The 24,732-nt window shown below is 45.5% G+C and overlaps 1 protein-coding gene across 6 annotated transcripts in view; it reads right to left on the bottom strand.

Annotated features, from left to right (window-relative positions):
- Window positions 1-24,732, bottom strand: part of CADM1 (cell adhesion molecule 1) — a 368,112-nt gene that overhangs the window by 173,543 nt on the left and 169,837 nt on the right. The gene's annotated exons all lie outside the window — the stretch shown is intronic.

The raw sequence follows: 24,732 nt of genomic DNA, 5'->3' as shown, positions 1-24,732 counted from the left end.
ATGACCAATAGATACTGTATATGGAAAGACGCTCAGTATCACTAATCATCAGAGAAATGCAAATTAAAACCACAATGAGGTTATCACTTCACACCTGTCAAAATGGCTACCATCAATAAATCATCAAACAACACATGTTGTCAAGGATGTGGAGAAAGGAGAACTCTCATGTGCTGTTGGTGGGAATGCAGACTGGTGCAGCCACTGTAGAAAACAGTGTTAAGGTGACTCAAAATTTAAAAAGCGAACTGCCTTAGGACCCAGCAATTCTACTCCTGAGTGTATATCCTAAACACTAATTTGAAAAACATATGCAGCCCCATGTTTTGTGCAGTGTTATTTACAATAGCCAAGACATGGAAGCAGCCCACGTGCCCACCCATACATGTCTGGATAAAAAAAGTTGTGGTATATATACACAATGGAATATTACTCAGCCATAAAAAGAAATCTTACCATTTTTTGACAGCATGGATGGACCTAGAAAATATTATGCTAAATAAAATAAGTCAGACAGAGAAAGATAAATACAGTACCATATCATTTCACTTATATGTGAAATCTAACGAGCAAATTAAACAAACAAACAAAATAAAAACAGACTCATAGGTACAGACTGATGTTTGTCTGAAGGGAGGGAGGCTGGGGAACTGGGTGAAAAAGGTGAAGGGATTGAGAAGTACAAATTGGTAGTTACAAAACAGTTACGGGGATGTAAAGTACAGCATAGGGAATATAGTCAATAATACCATTAACTGTATGGTGCCAGGTGGGAACTTGAAATATCGGGGGGGCCACTTTGTGAAGTGTGTGATTGTCTGATGACTATGCTGTACACCTGAAAGTAATACAAAATAATACTGAATGTAAACTGTAATTTAAAAATTTAAAAATTTTGCCCTAGCCTGTATGGTTCAGTTAGTTGGAGTGTTGTCCTGTGCACCAAAGGGTTGAGGTTTCAATTCCCGGGTAGGGCACATACCCGGGTTTTGGCTTCAATCCCGTCAGGGAGCATACAGGAGGCAGCCAATTGATGTTTCTCGTTCATGTCGATGCTTCTCTCTCTCCCTCTACCTTCCGTTCTCTCTAAAATCAAAAGAAAGCATTTCCTTGGGTAAGGATTAAAATAATAATAGTAAAAAGATACAAATTTTCAAAGATTTTTAAGAGTTAATTATATATTATTTCAAAGTCTATACAGCATATTTCTATTTCCAACTTCAATCACTCTTTGAAAAAGGAGTGGTACAGTTACACAACGGAATACTATGCAGCTGTGGAAACGAAGGCTCTCTTACCCCTGCGACACCATGGAGGGACCTAAAGATTGTTATGCTAAGCAAAAGAAGCCAGAGAAAGACAAATAGCGTATTACTTTACTCATATGTAGACTCTAATGAACAAAATGAACTGAGGAACACCCTAGGACCAGAGGCCTGGAACAGAGTGACAGACCTCAGAGGGGCAGGAAGAGATGAACCGAAGAGCACATACGCATAGCCAACGGAAAATGACAGTAATGTGGTGGAGGCCGGGGGTGGGGTGGGGCTTGGGGAGGGACAAACGGGGGCAGAAAGGAGGGACATCTGTAACAGTGTCAATAATTTTTTAAAAAGAAAGAAAAGGAAAAAGATATAAATGTGGGAATGCAGATAGGTAAAAGGAAAGGAATGTGAAACTATTCTGTTTTCTCCAGTGAGATGGGGATTATGCTGGTTTGATTCTGTTTCCTATATTGATTTTTATAGGCATCCTGTCTCTTCTACTAATTATAAAAACTTTAATCAACCTTAAAACACTACTATTTACTGACAATGTAACCCCAAACGATGACATTCGTCTTCTTTCAATTAAAGACTAATAAGCAAATAAGACCTTCCTTACTCTACTCACCAGTTTTCCAGTTAAAAAGAGAAAACTGATATAGCTGTTTTGGCTCAGTGGATAGTGTGGTCAGCCTGCGGACTGAAGGGGCCCGGGTTCGATTCTGATCAAGGACACAGGCCTGGGTTTCGGGCTCGATCCCCAGTGGGGGTCAGGAGGCAGCCTTTCAATGACTCGCTCTCATCACTGATGTTTCTCTCTCCCTCTCCCCTCCTCTCTAAAATCAATATATATCTATAATAATAAAAGCCTAATATGCTAATTATACCAGATGTCCTTCTGGACGAAGCCAGAGCTGCGAGGAAAGCCCGGGTCCCAGGTGCCAGAGGGAAGCCAGAGCTGGCAGCCGGGAGAAGGAAGGCCTACTCTTGCACGAATTTCATGCACCAGGCCTCTAATATAAATGTGTGTGTGTGTGTGTGTGTGTGTGTGTGTGTGTGTGTGTGTGTGTGTATTTTTTAAGAGAAAATCATCAGGATACTTTTTAGCATTGCTCTGTAATTAGAACTCTGCCTGGATGTGGTAGGGCACATCATACCCAAGACTAGCTCTCTCAGACATGGAACATCTCCCTCCAACAATCATCCCAGTTGATCCAAATGTTTTCTCTGTCTTCCTCCGTCACCGCTCTCGTTTCTAGGTGGGACCTCTGTCTGTCTAGGCTTCTCTGCTGCATTCTGGCATTTTCCTCAAGTTTATCCTCTATTGCCAGATGGGTTTTTAAGTAAATCTGCTTTTTATTATGTATCGTGAAGACTTATTTTGCTTATTAGGGCTTTTGTTTCAGTTTGCCCCTTTAAAGTTTTCACTTATTAAATACAATCTCATAATATATCTCATTGAGTTTACAAAGCACAGCTTTTCTAATAGTTTCTTGTTTCATAAAGCAGATCTGCTTCAGAAAGATCTGGCTGCAGATTCCTAAAACTTTGCCTTGAAGCTGTTGACTTCTGTTTACTCGTCTGTACAACGCTTACCACATTGAGGACTGCTTGAAAGCCCTTCCCCCAAGTGGAGCTTCATTAACCTTTTGCACTCGGATGTCGACTCGACACGTTAGCATTAGAATAAAGGAATCGAGAAAAAAGCAAGCGAGTGCAAAGGGTTAATGAACTGACAAGTCGCTGCCAAGCTGCCATGGGCTGGGAACTGCGGTGGTGCTGGGGACCCCTGAGAGGGGGGATAGAGGGAAGATATCTAGGCTCCCTTTCCCGCCCTTAAGAGCTTACTGATGGAGGAAACAAACAAAACCCACTAGTGAATCCAGGGGTGGGTTTGGGGGACAAAAAGTGATTCCTGGCAGGTGCAAATCCTGGTGCTTGACCTCCAGACACCAAAGGGCATAGCCCAAGCCAGCAGCTGGGTGGGAGCCACGAGTCTGTTCAGTGACAGCAGCACCCCCCCGTCCCCTGTCATACCCCCGCTCCCCCGACCCCCGAGTCAGTCGGAGCAGCAGCAGGTGGCAGCTACTGTATTTACCAGATCAGCTAAAGCCATGAACCGCATGGAGATGAACAAAAGGGCAAGCAGGGCGGTCTCAGGAGAGCAGGACTCCATGACTGGAGGCCGGAAGTGCTGGGGAGGGGTGGGTGGGCAGCGAGGGGATCGCGTCAGGATGGGGTGCTGAAGAAGGGGGCACTACTTAACCTGGCTTCAGCCACAGGGAGTAAGAAACACCTCTTCCAGCACTGAGCAGGCGCACTGCCGGCCCCTCCTGCGGTTACTTCTGGGGATCTGCCCCTTCTTCAGACCATGCCAGGGGCGTTTGGAGGCGACGAGGAGACAGTGCTCTCAGCACTTCCACTCCCTGCGCCACGTTCTCGGAAGTCGGGGGGTTCAACTCACATGACACTCCACGCTAACGTCTGTCCGGTTATGTACGCGCCCTAACCCAGGGGTGCTTTCAGGCCACGATTCCCTGGCCTGTCCAGCTAAACACAAAGGCCGCCATCCCGCCTGCAGCCGGCAGCCCTGCCCGTGAGGCCTGCCATCATAAGACTCATTCAATTGTAAATTATTTTAAAGGCCCAACCGGTCGCACGTTGTGCAGGGTATTCCCACTACTGTCCTAAACTTACAGTTTCAATGACTCTCCACCCAGTGGCTGACTCCTTCTCTAAGAAAGAATTCATGAACCGTGGAACCAACCGACACCAGTAAAATAAATAAATAAGTATCACTCTCCCTTAGAAGGAAGAAAAGGCATTTGCACAGTCCCTGTCCTAACTCACCAGGGGTAGGTATCTGGGGGGACTTTTATCAAGATCTTCTCCCAGTCTACACCAGTCTGCAAAACGGGGCACACAGGCTGGTTTTCTAATAAAACATAGTTAAGAAGACCCCAAATTTCTGAGCCATCGGTTGACACATATACAACTATTCACACACCCTTACAAATACTCACACAGGCAAAAGCCAGCAGAAACAACAAAGTGAAACTAAAATGAAATGCGGATCTATTTTTCCTTAGCACAGTTCTAAGGTGTGTGGATGCGAGGAGGGAGAGGGTATTTCATATTTTTTTTTATTCAACATACATTTATTGATCCAGCTGCCCCAGTTTTTGTGAGGTTTTCTAACAATGTCCAGCTGCCTGAATGCAAGTAGGAGGGGAAACAGATGCTAAGGAAAGAAACTGGGTTGGAAATGATCAAGGAACACTGTGTGAGAAAATCTATAGGGCCACGCGACTATTACCGAACCATCTGATTATTTCTGAGCTGGTAGTGAAACAGGATATTCGAAAGGTGTAGCCAGCCTCCACTCCACTCACCCATTGGCCACCCCCCCTCCCCCTGGAAAACAAGGACAGAGCAAGTGACATGAACAAGGAATGGGAAGGAGGGACAGAGGGAAGAGGCAGGCTCCTGAAAAAGTGAGGGGGGGGGGGGGGGCAGGTGGAAGTTGGAGGGCTGTTTCAAAGATGCACACTCACCGGGTTTGAATGTGGAAGTGGCGCAGGCCCGCGAGTGTGGCACGTGTGTCCACAGCTGATGTGGACTGAAGATGGCCACTGCCCTCGAGGGAGGGAACACGAGACCGTGTTAGCAATGTCCTCGGAAGGGAGGCTACACTGAGTGCGGAAGTGTGGCTCCAGGGCTGTTACGGGGAAGGAGAGTGAGGCAGGGTGTGGCCTCCCTGAGTTGGATGGACACATATGTTTCATAAGGTGTCAATTTCCATGCCTAAAATGGGGAAGATTACAGAGATTATTAAGCTACTGGTATACCCTCAACCACCCATCCTTGGCTTGATGTGCCCTGCTGACTTGAAGGCAGTTACAGTGGCATCTGATTTACATAAATTTCATTAATTTAAGGTCATCCAGAAATAATGGAGTGATCTGACAGTAAATAAAGGGAGTCGAGAAATATTTAATCCCTACTTCTCTACTCAGGAATAGCGAGAAATTTTTAAAAGCCATGGTTGGATTTCCCAGGGCTTTCCTAAAACCCTAACTCCAGCTAGCTGAACACTGGCTGGGTTTTCTCACTGTTCGCTCCCTAGGACGCCTCACTGCTCACCCAACACACTCTGAGTCTAAGCAACGTCACACCCACCTCACCAGTCCCACACGAGCACTGCAAACGCCTACTGGCCTTTCTGGATGTCCCATGAGTTCTTCAAGTCCACATGGCTAAACCGAAATGCACCATCTTGCTGCTTCCTCGCTTCTACTGCAAGCAGGCCAGAAAGGCGTTTTCAAAAACTTTCTTTTCCTCCTTTACCTTTCCCTTCCTCCAACAGCAGCCGGTAAATAAACCTGAAGGATTTCAATTATTTTGCAAATCCACTGGCTCTTTTCCAATCGGACTGCCATGAACTTAGGGCTGACCGTCTCTTGTCATCTGGTCTTCCACGTGGCCTCCTAGCTAGCTCCCCACTCTACACCATCGCCAGGGCGGTCCCCAAACAACAATCTGATCAGATCACCTCCTCACTGGAAACCTATGGCTCCCTGTGCCTACAGATGAAACTCTAAACCACGTAAGCTCCCAGTCATGCCCTTCTTGAAGAGAATACCTGCCATTTCTCCCTCAGAAATGTTGGGAGGATCAAATAAAAACGCATGTAAAAGCACGTTGGAAACCACAAAGCAGTTCTGCTGGTTCTTAGCCTTTAAGGGGTCACAATCCACTTGGAGAGTCTGATAAAAGCTCCGGAGTTTTCTCAAACACACACACACACACACACACACACACACACACACACACACACCCGTCAAGTAAAATCTGGCATCAGTTGCAGAGCATGCGTGGATGCTCAAAGACAATCCAGATTAAGAACTTGGGGAGATACGTATTATTTCACTTTGGTACACAGAATTAGAGTCGGCTTCGGCTCAACAGCATTTCCAGTCTCACAAAGAAGCAAGTGGCTCTCCTGTGGGCAGTCTGCATATTCATGCAGGTGTCGAAAGTATTTATCAGCAGGGTCACTGGGCGCTTGGCGACAGAGGCAGACAATGAGGACAGCAGTTAGCTAGTGTAGTCACTCACTTCATCTGGGCACAGCTGTCCCTCACACACAACCGCTTGAAAAGAACAGGTTATTTTGAAAACAATCAGCTGAATTGAGGTTTTTTTAAAAACTGGCCAGTGGGCCCTCCTCGAACGGAATGGAAATGAAACACGGTTCCTTCCTTTTCACGTGGCTCGGAGCGGCTCAGCCAGGCACGCTGACGCTGCTCCACAGAGTAGATGCTCATTATTCACGAGCCGGGTCCTTGCAGCTGCATCTTGTCAATTTGGCTTAGGCCCTATTTGTCCAAATGTCCTTCTACATGGTTATGCATATTTACACTCCCTGTTGTAGTCCTTCAGAAACGCGGAGGCAAGGAACAATGCTTACTCTGCAGGTCCGCACAGGACAGGCGACAGAGCTCCTGGGTGTAGGGTCCCAGAGCAGCGAGTGCAAACACCCACCACAGCGCGGGCCCCGCACCCTCAACACAGAAGAATTGCTCAAGCCTGGTGTTCCTCACAGTGATTAAGCTTGAAGTCAGCCACAGGAGGTGGCGATATGCCAGCAAAGGAAAACAGCATCGTAAACATTTACCGCTATTTCAAACAGCAACTACACATCCTGCAGCCTATACCATCACACTCCAGGAGGCTCTGCGTATTATGAAATATACATATTGAATACAAAAACTCAATGTGTTCTTACCATGAGATTGGCCTGAAACCAATGTTAGCCTTCAAACATAGCCACTGAATTAACTTTTTTTTGCTTGCCTCCTAAAAATTAATATTTTGGGCACATATAATCTTAAGCTATATCCCTTGGAAATATGAACACTACGTCTTTCTTTTCTCTTAATAAATTTCTAAGAAGCAGTCATTCCAAATTATTCTAAGGGCCTTTTCAAAAATGCCTGCATTTCCCTATTTTGTCACCAGATGGTAATATCACGTGTTGGTAAACCATAGAAATCATACGTTTTAATTTCTCAATTTAGAAGAGCAGCTTTCAAACTTCATAATGTCAGGACCCTTTAAAACTCTCAAGAATCATTGCGGACCTCAACCGGCTTCTGTTCATGTAGGTTATAGCTATCAACTTTTACCATTGTAGAAGTTAAAATTTTAAAAAAATTAAAGATGTTTAGTAATCCACTTAAAATAATAAATCCATTACATGTTAATATACATAGTATATTTTTGTAAAGGTAACTACATTCGCAAAGCAAAAAATTAGTGGGAGACTTTTGCAAATCACTTTAATGTCTAGCTTAACGGGCAACAGCTGGATTCTTCTATCGGCTTCTTCACCCAGGCTGGTGAGACAGGCTGGTTTTGACGGAAATATATGAAGAAAATCCAGCGTCATGCAGCTATGCGGTTGGGAGGGAGAGGGTTTTGATAGTTCTTGCGGACAACTAGGAATACGCCTCCGTGACACCACACCAAGCTCAGCAGGTGGTGCTTCCTGCACGCAGACAGAATGTGGGAAGGACAGCCACGGCAAGCTCCCGCACTCTGCTGCCGTAACACCCATCGTCCTGTCCTGCCCTTTGCCGGACTTTTTAACACCATGCACTGGTCATTTGGAAAAGAGCTCAGAGTTATGCAGCTCTTCCAGGTGTTGACACATTTCATCATTATTTTTAAACATCGCCTTCACTAGTATCACCACCAGTCTCACCGGAAGAGTATGAGGAAGTGGTCAAGTTCACAGTAGAGAATACAAAGCTTCCTAAGATTCTCATTTTCATTTGAAGTAATTTTATCACTGACAACACACACTGGTCCTTGTTTCCCTTAAGATGACGAATCCGGGCGCATTCACCTTTGAGAAAACGTCTGCCTGACACCTGAGTCTGAAAACCGCAGCTTGCTGATGGGTCTGTCAAGTGCAAACAGTGTCCCACGAAACACGCCGAGTCCTGTGTGAGAGCTTCCTTTTCATCAGCGTGCCCACCGCCATGGCCAGGGTCACGACTGAACAAAGGCAACACTGTGTCCTGCTACAATCCCAAGCACCTTGTGAAATATGTACGGTTGGTACCCTCACTATCCACGTGATAGAAAGTGAGGCTCAGGAATGTGTGATTATTTACTCAAGCTCACACAGCCAAGAATGGCACAGAGGAACCTAAACTTTGGGTTTTGTTCAGTCTGTAGTCTTTCCACTATATTAAACGACATAGAAAACTAAAATGGATTCACGTCACCATTTAAAAAAAAAACCTGAGGGACAAATTTGGGGTAGAAGGAGCAGGGACTCCCAGCACAGAAAAGCCTCTATTACTGACACACCTGGTTAAGGAGAACCTTAGTTTAATTTTCTTCTTAACTCTTCAATTATGCATACTCCTTTGGTTTCTATCCTTCTTAAAAATTTTAGATATACTTATTGGCACCAAAACATGAACTCAGTAAACACACCAAATGTAAGTCCTTCCCTAATGTGTATATTACAACTTACTCCTTTAAAAAGGAGTGCTAGATCTCACAGACAAAACTAGAAGCACTAACATTTCAGAGTAGTAAGGTAAAAAATAAGTATTAAGAGAGTTTTCCAACTTTTCTTAAAGTGGAACACTAATAGTTAACATTTTACACGGCATCTCAATATGAAAGTAAAATCAAGTTATCCTATCTGGTTGAAACAGCCTGTGTTGCTGTTATTGTTAAGTGCTCACTATGCCTGAATTGGTGAGAACTTTACAAATATTATTTAATCCTCACATTTAATCCTCACATTTCAAAGTTACCACCTCATTTAATCCTCACATTTTGAATTTACCACCCTCATGTTAATATCATCACCACTTTACAGATGAGGCAGATGAGGTTCCGAGAACTGATCAACCTGTCCACTAACAGGGGGAAGTAGATGAGCTGAGTGAGTTTAAAGGCAAGTCTGTCTGAGGTGACTGGCTTCCTCTCTCAGGGGTTTCCAGGGCCAGCAGCTCTGATAGGCACCAGCAACTAGAGCCTCAATGTTCTCCAGTTAGTTCCTTTCCTGTTGAGATTTAGCTGGTAGAATCGACGACGCTTAATGCAAGTGTTAATTTGACGTGCTGTAGACACTGAGTCTCGCAGTTAACACAACTTTCATTCTCGCCATGTAACTGTGTATCTTTCTAGCTTACCAGCCTGCCATTCCATTTTCCTCAACATAGGCTCCTTTCAGTAAAAGCAGGTTGCCCTGATTGTTTTGAATGCACCAGACACAGCCTTCCTCTACCAGTCCACCTGCACCTCTCCTCTTCTGCCTATTGAGGTTCTGCCTTTTACACTTCTGTGAAGTCTTCCTGTAACTAATCTACATGTCCTATGTACGTATGTACACACACAAACACAATTTTGCAGGCAGCCTAACATAAACTAACTTTTATTTAGAATTCATAACTGCTTAGATTAACCTGCAAACCCACTCAGATCGCCCTAATTATAAGATGTGCTTTTCTAATCAACCTGTGATTTGCTCAGAGTTTAACAGAAGGGCTGAGATTTAAACTCTCCTCCATACTGATGCCTTCCTGACACTGACAAATGCCAGACCTGTCTTTACAGGGACAAGCACGAGGGCTAATCCAGCTCAAACCACCTGTGGGTGCCCACAGCAGCCTACAGGAGTCTACACTGACCGGCTGCCTCCTGCACGCCCCACACTGGGGATCAAGCTCACAACCCAGGCATGTGCCCTTGACCAGGATGGAACCTGGGACCCTGCAGTCTGCAGGCTGACGCTCTATCCACTCAGCCAGACTGGCTAGGGCCGCATGTTTCTAACTGTGCCTGTGCAGGAATGCCCCACCTGTATGTGATGAAGCTCACCTCCATGCTTATGCACTTTCCCTGAATAAAGACGAACCCAGTCCTTTGCTTGGGGACGCACTGCTCTGGGAGCCAGCCCCAGTGTGTCCTTGCTTGCTGGCTCACAATCGAGTTCCCACTGACAGTCACCTCCGCAGGTCTGGCAACTTAGGGTGCTGAGACCCGCTTAGCCCAGCAACATTTGCCCAAGACTGTGGGCGGGTGTCCTTCCTTACCCGAGCTTCCCTGGGCTCTGTACTATGTTCTTTCTTAATGCTACGGAACTTTTCATATCATTTCTTGTATCTTTGCAACTAAGGTGTAATATTTTTGCCCTCTTTGTATTGCCCACAATTTCTATCACAATACTATAAATAAATTAGAGGCCCACAAATGTTGCCTTAATAGTCCATGGCACTGTGATAATGATTTATTAAAAATCCATTTCTTAAGGAACTGATAATAGACAAACATCTATACTAATAAAAGCCTAGGTGGCATCTTGCCCTCGCGTCATCGTAAGATGGCCGCCCCCACGTCATCACAGGATGGCCGCCACAAGATGGCCGGCAGGGGAGGGCAGTTGTGGGTGATCAGGCCAGCAGGGGAGGGCAGTTGGGGACGAACAGGCCACCAGGAGAGGGCAGTTGGGGTGATTGGGCAGGCAGGGAAGGGCAGTTGGGGGCGATCGGGCCGGCAGAAGAGGGCAGTTGGGGGTGATCAGGCTGGCAGGGGAGGGCAGCTGGGGGTGATTGGGTCGGCAGGGGAGCAATTAGGGGGCAATCAGGCTGGTAGGCAGAAGCGGTTAGGGGCAATCAGGCAGGCAGGCAGGCGAGCAGTTAGGAGCCAGCAGTCCCGGATTGTGAGATGGATGTCCCAGATTGGAGAGGGTGCAGGCTGGGCAGAGGGACACGCTCCCCCCTCCCCCCCCCCCCCCGGTGCATGAATTTCATGTTCTAATTTAAGAGAATCATAGCAGTGCTTCTAGTAATAAATCAGAGATAACCAGAGATAAACAATAGCCACCACTTAACTGAGGTTGGATTTATAAGTCTTGCTTCCAAGAGACTGGTTGGGAAGAACCTAAGCACAAAGCTGGCAGCATACTGATTGGCCCTGAGTGGATTGTAATATCTTGGGTTATAAAATACTGGTCTGGAAGATTGGTTTTTCTGAAGCAGTGAAAAACTGAATTGAGAGAAAGCTCAATTCAAATGCTAAAGGGCGAGGGAGGAGGAACAGAAGGAGAAGGAGGAGGAAGAATACATCACCACCACCACCACATTCACCATCACCACCACCACCACCACCCCCATGGCTAATACATGTACAGAGTTACTATTAGCTAGACACAATTCTTGACATATTTTAACTCATTGAATACTCACAACAATCCTAAGAGGTAGGAACCATTATTGACTGTACTTCATATGAGAAAATTAAGTCACAGAGAAATTCAAACAATTACCTAAGGTTGCACAGCTAGTAGGCACAGCTAGTAAGTAGTAGTAGAGCTGGGATGCAATAAATTCATTTAAATTGTTTAAATATTCACCTAACACAAAATTACATAGTGCTTATGTCTCAAATTTGAGAAAAATTACCATTTGGAGAAAGATTTAAAGAACTACTCACATCTAGGCACACCCTGGTGTGCTCTCTCTATTTAACCTTGAATTCACTGCCTTTTAAAATAATTTTTTTAAATACATTTTTATTGATTTCAGAGAGGAAAGGAGAGGTAGAGAGAGGAAGAAACACCAATGATGAAAGAGAATCATTGATCCTGTACACTCTACACTGGGGATTGAGCCCGCAACGTAGGCATGTGCCCTGACTGGGAATCTAACCATGACCTCCTGGTTCACAGGTCAAAGCTCAATCACTGAGCCACGCAGGCCAAGCACCTTTGAAAAGAATATTAATAATCCTTCAGCCCAACCTTCGTGACCACTTAAGCCCTTGGAAGGCTCGCAGTGACCATGGCCACGCTTACCCTCAGTAACAACACTGCAGCAGTCCCGGTCTCCGCGGCTGCCGCAAAGGGCCCCAGCATCCCTGCTCTGCTCTAGCCACGGCTCAACTCTCCTAAAATCGGCCCATCGACTCTCCCTCTGCTTCCCTCTAAGTCCAGATCCTCAATCTTTCCTGCAATAAAGCCGATAAATTGGGGAAAGGACACAGCAAGTGCTGTATATGCTATAAGATCCTATACCTTCTATTCTGAAGAGGTTCGTGCCATCTTTTTTACCATCTAAAAACCTTATGATTAAAAGAGCAAACAGATCTAATCATAATTTCATGGAGTTTTTGTCATACTCACTTCATAAAAGCCGCTCTTATCTTTTGTCTCTTCACAAATGTGACTTATTTCAGAATTTAGTTTTCATATTTTATATTTAAAGATGTATGTTCATACAGCAGCTATCTAATATTGGAATACAGGAAGTGGAGAAAAGAGCATTAGATCCTAAGTTAGTTATCAGCTGGGCAACTTTGATTTTGGCAAGTCTCTTAGCCATCAACTAGAGAATGAGTTTCCTTTCAATGTATAACACAATATGTGCACCAAAGCGTCTACCACAGACTCAGCACCGAGCCCTCTTCATTCTGCTACCTCTCGAGCCCAACTGAGATTCAGAATATTTTACTTCAAAAGAAGTAGAGGAGAAAGGATTGATCCTGCAGGTATTCTAAATTTTGTTTCCTGTAAGATCACGAAACTACCTGGAATCAAATTAAAAAATCAGCCTATTCATCAGGTCTGCTCTGCCATCCCAGGCAGGGCGTCCACATTATGAGGGTGGGAGTCAGCTTAGCCAAGGGCTGTAGAACCGTGTGACCTAGAGTCGCAGTGCGCGCTGAGCACCGGCTGCCTTACCGTGGCTCTTCCTGAGTCTGCTCTGACCAGGCCTTCCTCCCTCAATAACTGAAAAAAGCTTTGGGGCAGATTCGGATCTTAAGATTAAAAGTGTGTAGACTTATGGCTGCATTGCTGCTTTTATGTCATTGGGTGCTGTCTCTGACCATCTTTGGTCACAAATGCAAGCTCCACTGTCCTGTGAGGAGATGCAAACCCTTTTTGACAATCCCTTGTGTGATGTGTCCCTCCTAGGAACTCTCTGACCAACAGCTAGCATTGGCTATACTGAAACGAGTTTCTAATGGTGAGGCTTATGCAGTTGCTGAAACGTATTAGATTTTAGGGTGGGTTGTGGCAAGAAAAAAAGTCAGATCATAATACATGTGGTATGATAAAATCAAATTTCCCAGTCTGAGAGTCACAGAAAAATAAATTTTTAATCCATGCAAATGAAAGAAAATCTATAATAATAAAAGCGTAATATGCAAATCGACTGAACGGCTGAACAGTGGGACAAATGTCCGGACGACCTTCCAGGCGCAGCCAGGGCTGAGGGCCTGCTCTCGCACGTCTTTCATGCATCAGGCCTCTAGTATTGGTATAAAGTCTCTGAAATGTAACATATTTCAAAAACAACATTAACGAGGTCCCATGCCTACTTGAGAACTGATGACATACCATACCTCAGAACACCTGAACTTCATCCCAGCTCCAGCAGAAGACAATGCCCAAAGTACCAGGCTGACAGAGAGAGCTGCACATTGTAACGTTCTTTCCAGATTTCTAACCTCCTGGGTCAGAGACATAATCAGTTTACTCATTCAACAAACATTTCTTTTTATCTTTCTTTTTTTTTTTCAACAAACATTTCTTGAGTATTTTTCTGTGGCCAGGCATTAAGGTATCTTTAGTTTCAGAACAGACTTATACCCTGATCAATTTAAGTGGCCTCCTACTGGACTATAGCAAAGAAAAAATAAGTCAGTAAACAATCAGGAATGGCAACTAGCTTTGATTAATAATATTTGAAAGTCTTAAAGAGGTATTTAGTCCACCTGCAGAACAGTTAGAGTTAAGTAGAAGGTAACCTCTGGAGACAAAGCTCTCCACCAAGGAACGTGTGAGATCTAGAACGTTCTTGTTTTGCAATTTTCCGTTTGAGATAACGAAGTTTACAAAGAAGCCCGTGCTTTTGCTGAGGAGATAAGACATTAATCTAACTGCTGACCCAGAAATAACATGTAAAATGATAAACCTGTCACATGAAAGCTTTAAGGAAACAGGCAACCGGAGTGTCTCCCCGCACTGATTCACACTGGATTCAGGAGACTGCTTCCAAGTGTGAGGCAGAGAATTATGTGAGAATCCTCTTTCAACTGTTTCTGACTGTTTGTAGAACACAAATGAAGCAGCAGAACTTCCTTACCTTTTCGAGTTCAAGTCTAACGTGTTGAAATGACTGTCAGCTCTCATATATGTAACTTAGTTCTCCGAGCCATGGAGAATTACTATTTACACTCAGTAAACCGGGTTGCACATTAGTATACAAACTGGATCAGAGTACAATTTACTTCCTGCTTATCAACATAAATGCTTTACCATCTAAGCCAATGTTCTAGGCTTAAATTTTATGAATTCATAAAAAAAATGCAGATCTAATATAGAACATCTCCAGTTACACCCATCTACAAAGCAAAAATAAATTATGCCAGCCATTTGTCATAACTGTCACTGAAAAATAAGTAACAATGGAAACGGCTTTAACTTTCCCTAAGAATTGCAACTACATTAAATACCAAAGGGTCCTCGCATTATAACAGGGGATCAGTTTTTCTTCAGCAAAATGAGATCACAGTAACCTCGCAGAACCTAGGACTGTGGGGGCCTGGATCACAGGGCCCGGATCACAGGGCCCGGATGGGTCTTCAGTAATACCTGGTGCAGTATCATGTTTCTAAGAGAAACCAGGAAGTCCACACGCTGCCTCTGTCCTCAGGCAGATGACAGCAGATAAAGAGCATCCAGGGGAGGAGCAGCGAGTGGAGAGGAGCAGATAAGCTCCTTACCGGTCCCTAAAGCTCCAAAGCCAAGGGCTGGTGTACGTGCTTAAACCCAAGGCTCCAAGGCCGGAGGGCCACGTGCCGAGAATAACCTTCCCTCCCTATCTCGTCTGTCAGCGTGCTGGGCATCATCAGTACCCGATTGTGTCATCTCTTTCGAGAAGCCTTTCCTGATTGCACTCAGCCAGAATTAATCTTCCCAATCGATGTGTTCCACAGAACTTTATCCCTGTTCAAAAACATGTCCTGTTGCATAATTATCACAGTTATTTCGTTTTATCTCTTAATTCTCACACTAGATATAAGGTCCTTACAGACAAGGAACTGTTCACTTTCCCATAATCTTCTACTAGGTATGCCTAGATTGGTAACTTGTGCCCAGTATGTGCTCAGTAAAACTTTGCTATTTTCAAAATATGCAATGCTTCATTAAAGACCTTCTTCAAAAAATTAAAGACGTTTTAGACCTGGCCAGGTGACTCAGGTGGTTGAGCATCATCCCATACACAGAAAGATTGCAGGTTTAGTCCCCGGTCGGGGTGCATAGGGGAGGCAAGAGATCAATGTTTCCCTCTCCCTCTCTCTCTCTCTCTCTCTCCTTCCTCTCTCTCTAAAGCTCAGTAAACATCCTCGGTGAGGATAAAACCCCCCCACATTTTAGAGGAGCACAGCAATCCACATCTAAGAATTCACCCTCAAGGAAGCACTCGCAAAGGCATACAGAGGTTTATGTGTATGGATGTTCATTATTGCATTATCCATAGTTACGATTATAATGGTAATAATAAAAAATTACCCCATATCGTGTCCTTATTTTAAGTCAAGCACTGTGGAAGTACTTTATACTACCTCACTTAGTTCTCAAAAGGTAGATATTATCTAAGCTTAGAGAAGTTAAGGTGATTGTCCAAGGTCAAACAACTAGTAAAAGATGGAGCTGGAAGTTGAACCCAATCTGACTCCAAAATCTATGCTCTCACTATATAGAGCTGCTGGCCATGTACCAAAGATTGTCCTAAGCACTTCACATATCCACCCTCACCATCCCTCATAGTAACCCTATGAAGCAAGCGCCGTTCTCCTCCCCATTTCACAGAGAAGGACACTGGGATACAAAGACTAAGGAACTGGTCAAAGATCGCACTGGCAAGAGGTGATAAACCTTGGGTTTAAATCTAGGCTAACTTACACTGCCTTTTCCTATTCATTACAACAAATGACTAGAAATGACTTAAATATCCAAAGACTGGTTTAAATATATTTATGAATATATGAATTAAGCAGCAAAATGTAAAAGTACAAAAAGCTGGGGACTGCCATATCTCTATTTCTCCAAATTATTCCATCAGATTATGTACATGAATTACCCTTTGTTTTATACATAAAGTTCAAATCTCTAACATACATGTTCTAGAAAAGATAGCCTAGAATAACAGAAAGCACACCTAGAAGGAGAAGCACAGCCTGACTCAGACCCAGCCACACCACTAATTCTCTGTGCTGTTAAGCAAAACCTTAGCCACTCCGAGTCCTCGTTTTAACAGAGGTTCCGATTGAGTTTCTTCTTAGCATCATAACCTATATACTTCAAGATAGCAGAGAAGACGTTTAGCTCAAGTCAACACTAAAATTTGCCAATTATTAGACAGGGTAGAGTTTAAGAGTTTAATATGAACAGAAAGTTCCATTGGAGATTTGATAAAATTTAAATGTCCAGGCACAGCACCCTAAACACCAACTACTTCCAAAAGCTTAGTATCGCCAAGTGCACTTCTCGCAATGTGACCCAAGATGTGAAAATGTCCATGTTCAGAGTTCAGCGCCAATATAAACATATTGACTCAAGTTGGTCCCTACTAATTTCCTTCCCGGACCTCTCCTGCTCCCCACCACCAACCAAACTGCAAGACCCAATCAACGATCACATCTATGCAGATCGATCATCTCTGGTCCCAATCACTGGTCCTGATCTCAGTCCCAACTGCAGTGTCACATCTCTGTTCACTGGCTAGTCCTCCTTGGCTGGCAGTTTTCTAAGCCAGGTCAGCCAGGCTTAAATGGCTGCCATCCTTTATTCACCCGCATCCTGACTCTCCCAGCGGTCTGCCACTAACTCCTAATTCTCCCATTGCAGTGCGGATTGTCTACCAGGGGCAACTGATGCACAGAAGAGGTGCCACTGTCCCCTATTCGTTCACTACCTGATCATAGCACTCCCCATTGGGCGCTGACATAACTTTACGATCCCTCTAGTCACAGGGCTCCGGGAGCCACAGCCACTGGCGGGTTCCACACAGTTAACCAGGACTGGGCTGCTGCTCTGATGCAATCCACACGCAGGCACACCATGTGGGACGCTGCAGGCGCCCTCCACCCACACTCACATGCAAGCCTTCCTCGGCATTCCCATGACCTGTGGGTAAACTTGCAGGACTTCAGCTTTATAAACGATAAAGTAATAACGTTCTCCGTTGTCAGATGCCCAAGATCCTCTACAATTTGGCCCAAATCTGCCTTTGTAAGTCTTTCTCAGTTTTGGAACTCTTTCACCAAGCAAAGTCTTAGGCAAAATCCCAATGCATGAAACTGACCAGAACAGCACCGTCGGGCTGAAGGGCCTGGGTGGCCCAGCGGCGGTGCACTGCCGTGGGCTGCTCACCAGGGGCTAAGCCGCGTCTGTAGAAGCGTCCAGAGAACAGAAGAATCTGAACTAGACTCCTCCCCAGCTCCGGTTCCTAAGCTCTTCTGAAACCACAAACCAAACCAAGGGCAGACCTAATCGAAGGAGCCCAAACCCTGAAAACCAGAGACCAGCAACGCAGACACCCTCCTCACACGCACATTTGACAGAGTCTCTTCTGCTCTGAAAACGCCAGTGCTCAGCGAGGGAAGGGCAAGGTCGAGAGAGTCTGCGGGGAAGGACTGGATGGACTGGAAGGCTCAAGTCTGCAAGTTCCCCTGCAGAGCAGCACGGTCCTCCGGCCCGTCCCAGCGCGGCCCAGCGCCCTCCAGGGGCTTAGCACCACCTTTGTAAACACCCTCTGCCCCCGCGCCTCCTGCCGTGTGGCGCCCCCCGTGGTTTGGAGGACTTGGTCAGGCGGTCTTTAATCTTTAGCTTGACCTCCAGCCCCACAACTGAGCTGGCAAGTACTAAGTCGCTGCTGTTTACATCCTGTTTGATTCACTCTTCATTTCCAAGGAGCACTTTTTGTTGACAGAGGCCAGCGGCAGGAGTGCCATTGGTCAGGGCTTAACCAGGTGCTCTCTCTACCCCACCGGGACCAAGAACCCTCTTGCTTTACAGCCCAGATGTTCAAGCATTTTCTTCACTCCATTTTGCTTGTTTGCATTTCAATTTGATTTTTAAAATTCTAAATTAAAAAGAAAGAAGTCCATGCACTGACCCATCCCCCTGAAACCATGAGCTGCAACCATCTTCGTTAGGTTTCCAGGCGCCCTCTCCTCATCCCACAGTGCGCCCGGCCACGCGGCCTGTGTGGGTCGGTGGATCATCACCACTGAGACCAGACCACCTCCGATGCGCCTTCTGCTCAGGGGAAGCCTATTGTCTGAAGACGTTCCTCTCCCCAGAGACCCTGTTTGCTGGACAGGGCACCACAGACACAGTCCCCTCTCAAGTACCCACACGAGGCTGGGCATCATCCCGTCAGCCTTCTCATGGAGCCACACTGACCTGCCTTGCCACCCACGGCATGGTTGGATTTGTATTCCAACGTTACGTGCTTAGGGACTGCGAATGAATGTCAGCATGAGAATAAACAAAAAACCAATCACATTAAGCTACAGGGGTTACATTTTATACCCACTGCAAAGCCAACTCCAAGTAATTTTAGGAACCCACTGTTGAAAGACACCTCCTGAAGGTTCTTTTCCGTTGGGGTGAATGGAGAGCTGACCAGCGTGCTTCTGGAACTCAATGTCCCCTGGCTTCTCTGGGACGACTAGGAGCTGACAGGGAGGGGCCTAGATTGGGCCAAAGGGAGAGGGACTCCCCCTGGAGTCCCCTAGGATCCATCATACCTGTGAGGGCTGGTCCCAGACTCAGTTCCTAAGCTTTGTTTTGTTTATTGTTAAATCATTACAGTTTATAATAGCAACCATTACTAGTAACAACTGTTAGCAAACCCTAAAGTAACCCCTTCTACCTAATCAGGTTTTATAAAGCCCTACTTTAAAAAGAATAATACCACCACACATTGTCAGGAAAAAATGCCTTTGGTATATTTAAAAAGTCAGAGAGATAGAACAAAATTGAGGGCACCTCAACAGAATGAGTACCTATGTACACATTTTCAATGCAACACCATGAAGTAAGGTCGAGCACAGGTGAGTAACACACCCTCCTGGCCAGCACGACTGCCCAGGACAGACTGCTGTTAACAATCTACACTGCCTTTGCATTCTCAAGTCAAAGGTCAAGGATTACGCCCCAGTGCCAGGTAACAGTCATAGACTCCCTAGGCAGGGCTACCCACCGCCCAGAGCTTCCTGTTGTCCCAACCTCCCCTTCCCTCCCCTTCCCTCCCCTTCCCTCCCCACAATAACCCAAGGAGACTGACAAAGCTGAGAGCAGGTGCGTGCAATATGTTGTCTTCCTCTCCCATTTGGAGCTGTTAGCACCTTCCATCACTCAGCTTGGCAGGCCATTTTAATACTGGCATCACGCAGGAGCCGGCCTTGAGAAAGGAGCCACCTCAGACTTTTCTGGTGAACTGTTACTTAGATAACAGAACATTTATTTCATGGCATTATAAAATTAAACTACCTCTGGGCCTTTAAGAGGCTACTAGTTCAACTTCCCTTTTTGACATGAGGAAGGTAAGGTTCTCCTCCAGGAAAACAGAAAAGGGCATTTTTAATGCTGTCACGATGCTACTAGGCTGCTCAGGAGAATACATTCTTTCTGTCACCTGCACATTCATACTTTTAAAACCACACCACGCCGCCCATGGAGGGGAAGCTGAATGCCCATGCTTCCCTGACATGCTACCCCAGTCTTACGTCCAGTTCTGCACACCGAGGTAGGTTTCAGAATCGCTCACGTCAATCATGTCCTATGACTCAGCTTTCCCCAACACTACCGTCCATTCCACGCAACCACAGCCTGTTTAAACAGAAAGGCAAACATGTATTTGGCAAAGTGGTGCATGAAAAATAAGGTTAACACTACGCTCTGCTTTCTTTTATACACTTTTATATACGTTGAGGAAATTCTTCAGGAACGTATTAAAATCACAGAGCATTCATCTGTAGGAGTTGGCTGCACGTTATTCTGCCGCAGGGAGCATGGGAATCAGTGTAGCTCTCGGGCTGTGCTTGGGGATTGAGATGAACCACGACAGGGGTTATTTGTGAAGGTGAGGTCACTCACGCTGACCCCACACGTACCTGTGATTTCCAGAGGAACTTCACCGGATAGACTTCATATGAGTGAAAAAATTACTATTGGAAATTTTCTAATGAAGATGGTAAATTACTGGGCCGAAATCTGTCATTTGTTAATCAAATTGAATAGTGATTTCTTCCTGCAGACACATGCAGAAGACAAATTATCAATTTCTGTAAATCATAATTAGTTCAGAGGCAGGTTCCAATTCTCCTAAAGATGAGCTCAGTGTAGTTCAAATTAAAGGCACTCAGTTACCATACAGATTGTAGAAAACCTCCGCTTAGCTGCGGCGCTTGACTCCTGGGTTATGGCCACTTGAAGATGTGCAATAATCACGCACGATGCATTGACTTTGTTCTGTTCACCAAGTGCGCAGGCAAGAGGCGTGAGAAGTTTCCACCGCCTCTCCCCCTCCCCGCGCCCCATGTAGATGCTTCCCTGCCACTGAGACCCAAGGCCTTTCCAATCTTTAATTTTCTTCAAGAGTGGATAAGTGCTGTGAGCAGAACTGCTCACCACTGCTCTTGAGGTGCTTACTTAAAAAGAAATAAAACATGATTACTTTCAAGTGCTTTAGAATTAAAAATATATGACAGGAGGGTCATCTGGGCAATCTCACTACACCGGGCAGGGTCACGGGCCGGTGAAGGCTGAGAACCCTGAGCCCCGCTCGGTGCATGTACTTCCTGCCACTGGCAGCCTATCCGATTATGAAAGGGACATGCTAATGTGACATTTTACTATCACAAAGGAAACCTGGTGCTCACATCAGAGCGCGAGTCAGACAGATCCGCAGTCAGCTCTGCCTCCCACTCGCCTCCCTTCACGCACCACGGGGCTGCACTGCATTTCCTCCGTACGCATTTGTTAACTATCGTATCACTCCTAGTTCACCGTGAGGAACAAAAACTTCACTGTATCCTAGTAAAACAGATTAAATTTAATGCAGATAAAGCGAGGCAATTAGGGGTGTCAGAAAAATATAGTTTAAAAATCAAGACTAAAATATAAACCAATGGTTTTGAATATGTATCTAGATTACATTTCATATGCAAGATTCTCTTTATTAAAGCTCTCTTCTTTATTGCAGGAAAGTATTTCTACCCATAAAAATAGTAAGATTTGTCTTTGAAAAATGGCTTGACAACCCAACCAATTCTGGTCTCCAAACAATGGCCGGTTTGGGGTCTGGGTGAAGACGACTCAAAGTCGTGAAGTAATGATGAGCGACTTGGAAACAACCTCCCCCGCCTCCGCTGACTGCCGCACGAGTCCAGTTCCCGCACGTATTTCAAATCTGACAGTCACCAAATGAAATTAGCCCTTTCATTCCACAGGCAGGCCCTGCTGGTCTTTTTGCCCGGAAGGAGGGGAACCACTCGGCTGTCTCACTAATCCCAAGCAGCAGAAGCTCGTCATCTTTGTGGCTGAACGGGAGCTGCTCCCGGCTGGCAGCGAGCACAGTTCAATTCCACAGCGTCCTCCTGCCTCCCCTCCCCACCCGTGTCCAGTCGCCCCCCAGCACAGACTAACGATGCACATTGCATTCCGACTCCACATGTGTGTACAACTCTGAGGCTGGGCAGTTCAGTGCCTGAGGGTCCTTAATAACACGGCCAAAGTCATGGGCCTGACACCCGCCTAGCCCCGTGGTCGGCAAACTGCGGCTCCGAGCCACATGCGGCTCTTTGGCCCCTTGAGAGTGGCTCTTCCACAAAATACCACGGCCTGGGCGAGTCTATTTTGAAGAAGTGGCGTTAGAAGAAGTTTAAGTTTAAAAAATGTGGCTCTCAAAAGAAATTTCAATCGTTGTGCTGTTGATATTTGGCTCTGTTGACTGATGAGTTTGCCGACCACTGGTCTAGCCCAATTGGTTTTCTTCTGTTTCACTGCCTTCGCCATCTCAGAAAGCCACCCCATGCTACTGGCCAAAGGTGACTCATGAAGCGCATGAGCATGGCTCGTAGATCATCACGCAGAAAGCCGGGAAGAAAGGGGACGAGAGGGAAGAAGGCAGAGGATGAGGCAGAGGAGGACCTGAAAGAAACCTCTGGCGCTGTGCCTTCCTGCCGAGCCCGTGCCCACCGCCGTGTTATCAAAAGGACAGCAGATCCAGGTCATATATATTTAAACATCAAACAGTGATTAAGAAAATGGCGAGCTGGCTAATTTGTTCTGAGTCTGTCCTATTCAAACTTTCAAAAAATTAACTAAATCTATATAAAATTAAACAATGCTTATGAATTAAACACTATATTTCATGCCTTAAAAGAACTCAACTCGGCACATTAGCAATTAGCATTTGCTTTGTGTTGAATTCATTGAATTCATATCGTCCTTCAACACCGTTTAGCTAAAGCAAACAAAAACAAGAAAATCACATTATTCTTTCTAAGCCATATAAAAGTGATCTGGAAAGTCACGTTTAAAATTGCTATCGTGGATTAGCTTAAGGCAATTATTTCACTTGCCGCATTCTTTTACGAGAAGTTAAAAAAAAAAAAAATCAAGCCTCTTGCCTAACAAGAAAAATGAAATCCCATTAGTTGTGTCTCCAGTGTATATTAACATTCCTTTTGTTTAGAAAGGTTAATACCCCCCAAATAAAGGAGCATACAGTGCCTGTTAAAATAATTACATCATGACATTTTAGAAAGGTTGCCGGATAGACGTAGCTGCAAGCAACAAAACAAACAAAAGTAAAAGCGAATACTTTTAAAATTATCCATGACTTCAAAAAACGGGAAGCCGTCAAAGTCCACCATGTCTGCATTTCCTGCCCGCCTGCCCAGTCTGGTGTGTGGCCCTTCTCCTCCTCCTTCTCCAACACTTTTCTGTCACAGACACTGAAGGACAGACTCCATGCTCTACATCACGTGCTCTACCATCTGAAAGGGAAACGACAGCTCTGACAAGGGAAGAATCTCACGGCAGGTAGGTGGTTGACAGCAGGAGGGACCACGAGCGAGTCTCCCATCCACTGGGAGTCCCAGGCAGGGCTCACACAGCATCACACACAGCGGCCTCTCTGGCCTTGGCAAGCCGACCTACAGGCCCCGCATCAGTGAGGCTGAAACCAGGGAACAACAGCCTGGGAATGCACTCCAGTAAGACCTAAAAGAAAACACTTCACACTTTATGCAAATAACACGCACATTTCGACCCTGGTGCTTGCGGCAGAAAGAAGCGGTTCTCCACAGAAGTAAAACAAGTTATTAATCTTTCAAACACTGGATATGCAAACACTGTTTAAGTAAAACGTAGACACAATCGCAAAGTAAAACCTCGGGCGCGAAAGCCCCTCTGGAGTCTGGACAGGCGCCTGGTGCTGCCTCCGCTCCCAGGGAGAAGGCCCGGAGAGGGGCAGACAGAGGGCGGGAAAGACCACGGAAGCCTCCTCAGATAATGAAGCTCAACCTCTGGACAGCAGGTCGGGGAACCTAATTGAAGAAATACTTAAGAGGCTTATTAATATTCCCAAATGCCATGGACTGCTTTACATCAGCAATCCCCATTGACGCCAACAACAAGTGGCACATATGCAGTGATAAAAGGCTGCTGCCTTAAGAGTTCAAAAACTATAATACATACAAATTAAAGGCCCCCAGCTACCATAACAAACTATCGGAAGGGTAGAAATCTATAAAAGGATATTCGGTGCAACAGCTCAGCGCCAGCCTCACACACAGTGAAGGAAGCCTGTGCTGTGATCAGAGGGAGGCGGGGTGGGGGGGGTGTGAGGGGGGGAAGTAGGCGGCCGTCCCCTGGGGCAGGACTTGCCAGCACCAGGGGTGCTCCTCAGCCCCAGCTCACGCAGCCAGGCTGCCCTGCACGGAAGAAGCAACCCCTGCATGCTTGTTGGAGGAATGAATGGATGATTTATACGGAATGGTCTCCAAAGCAACCTCTAAGACGGGTGCACTGACATTTTCATTTAACTGTCACAGACTCTGTAGAGTGCTGGCTAAAACAGAGAAAACATGTTCCCCCTAGAAGCCACCCAAGAGCTCGTTTCCAGGAAAATACTTTAGAGAGTAAGCAAAGAATTCATTTCTCTTGCATATTAAGGAACATGTGTTTCTTAATAAGAAGACAGTAGATGATGATGGTGGTGGTGGTGGTGGTGGCAAACACATAGCATTTGTGCTGGACACTGTTCTCAATATCTTACACAAATTACCTAGTTTAGTCTTGTAACTACCATATGAAATAGGCATTACTGTTATCCCCACCTTGCAGTCAAGACAG

This window comes from Eptesicus fuscus, chromosome 13 (assembly GCF_027574615.1).
Source record: "Eptesicus fuscus isolate TK198812 chromosome 13, DD_ASM_mEF_20220401, whole genome shotgun sequence".
Lineage (NCBI taxonomy): Eukaryota > Metazoa > Chordata > Mammalia > Chiroptera > Vespertilionidae > Eptesicus > Eptesicus fuscus.
Note: the sequence above shows the minus strand (reverse complement) of the source record. Positions and strands in the feature narration are given on the sequence as shown.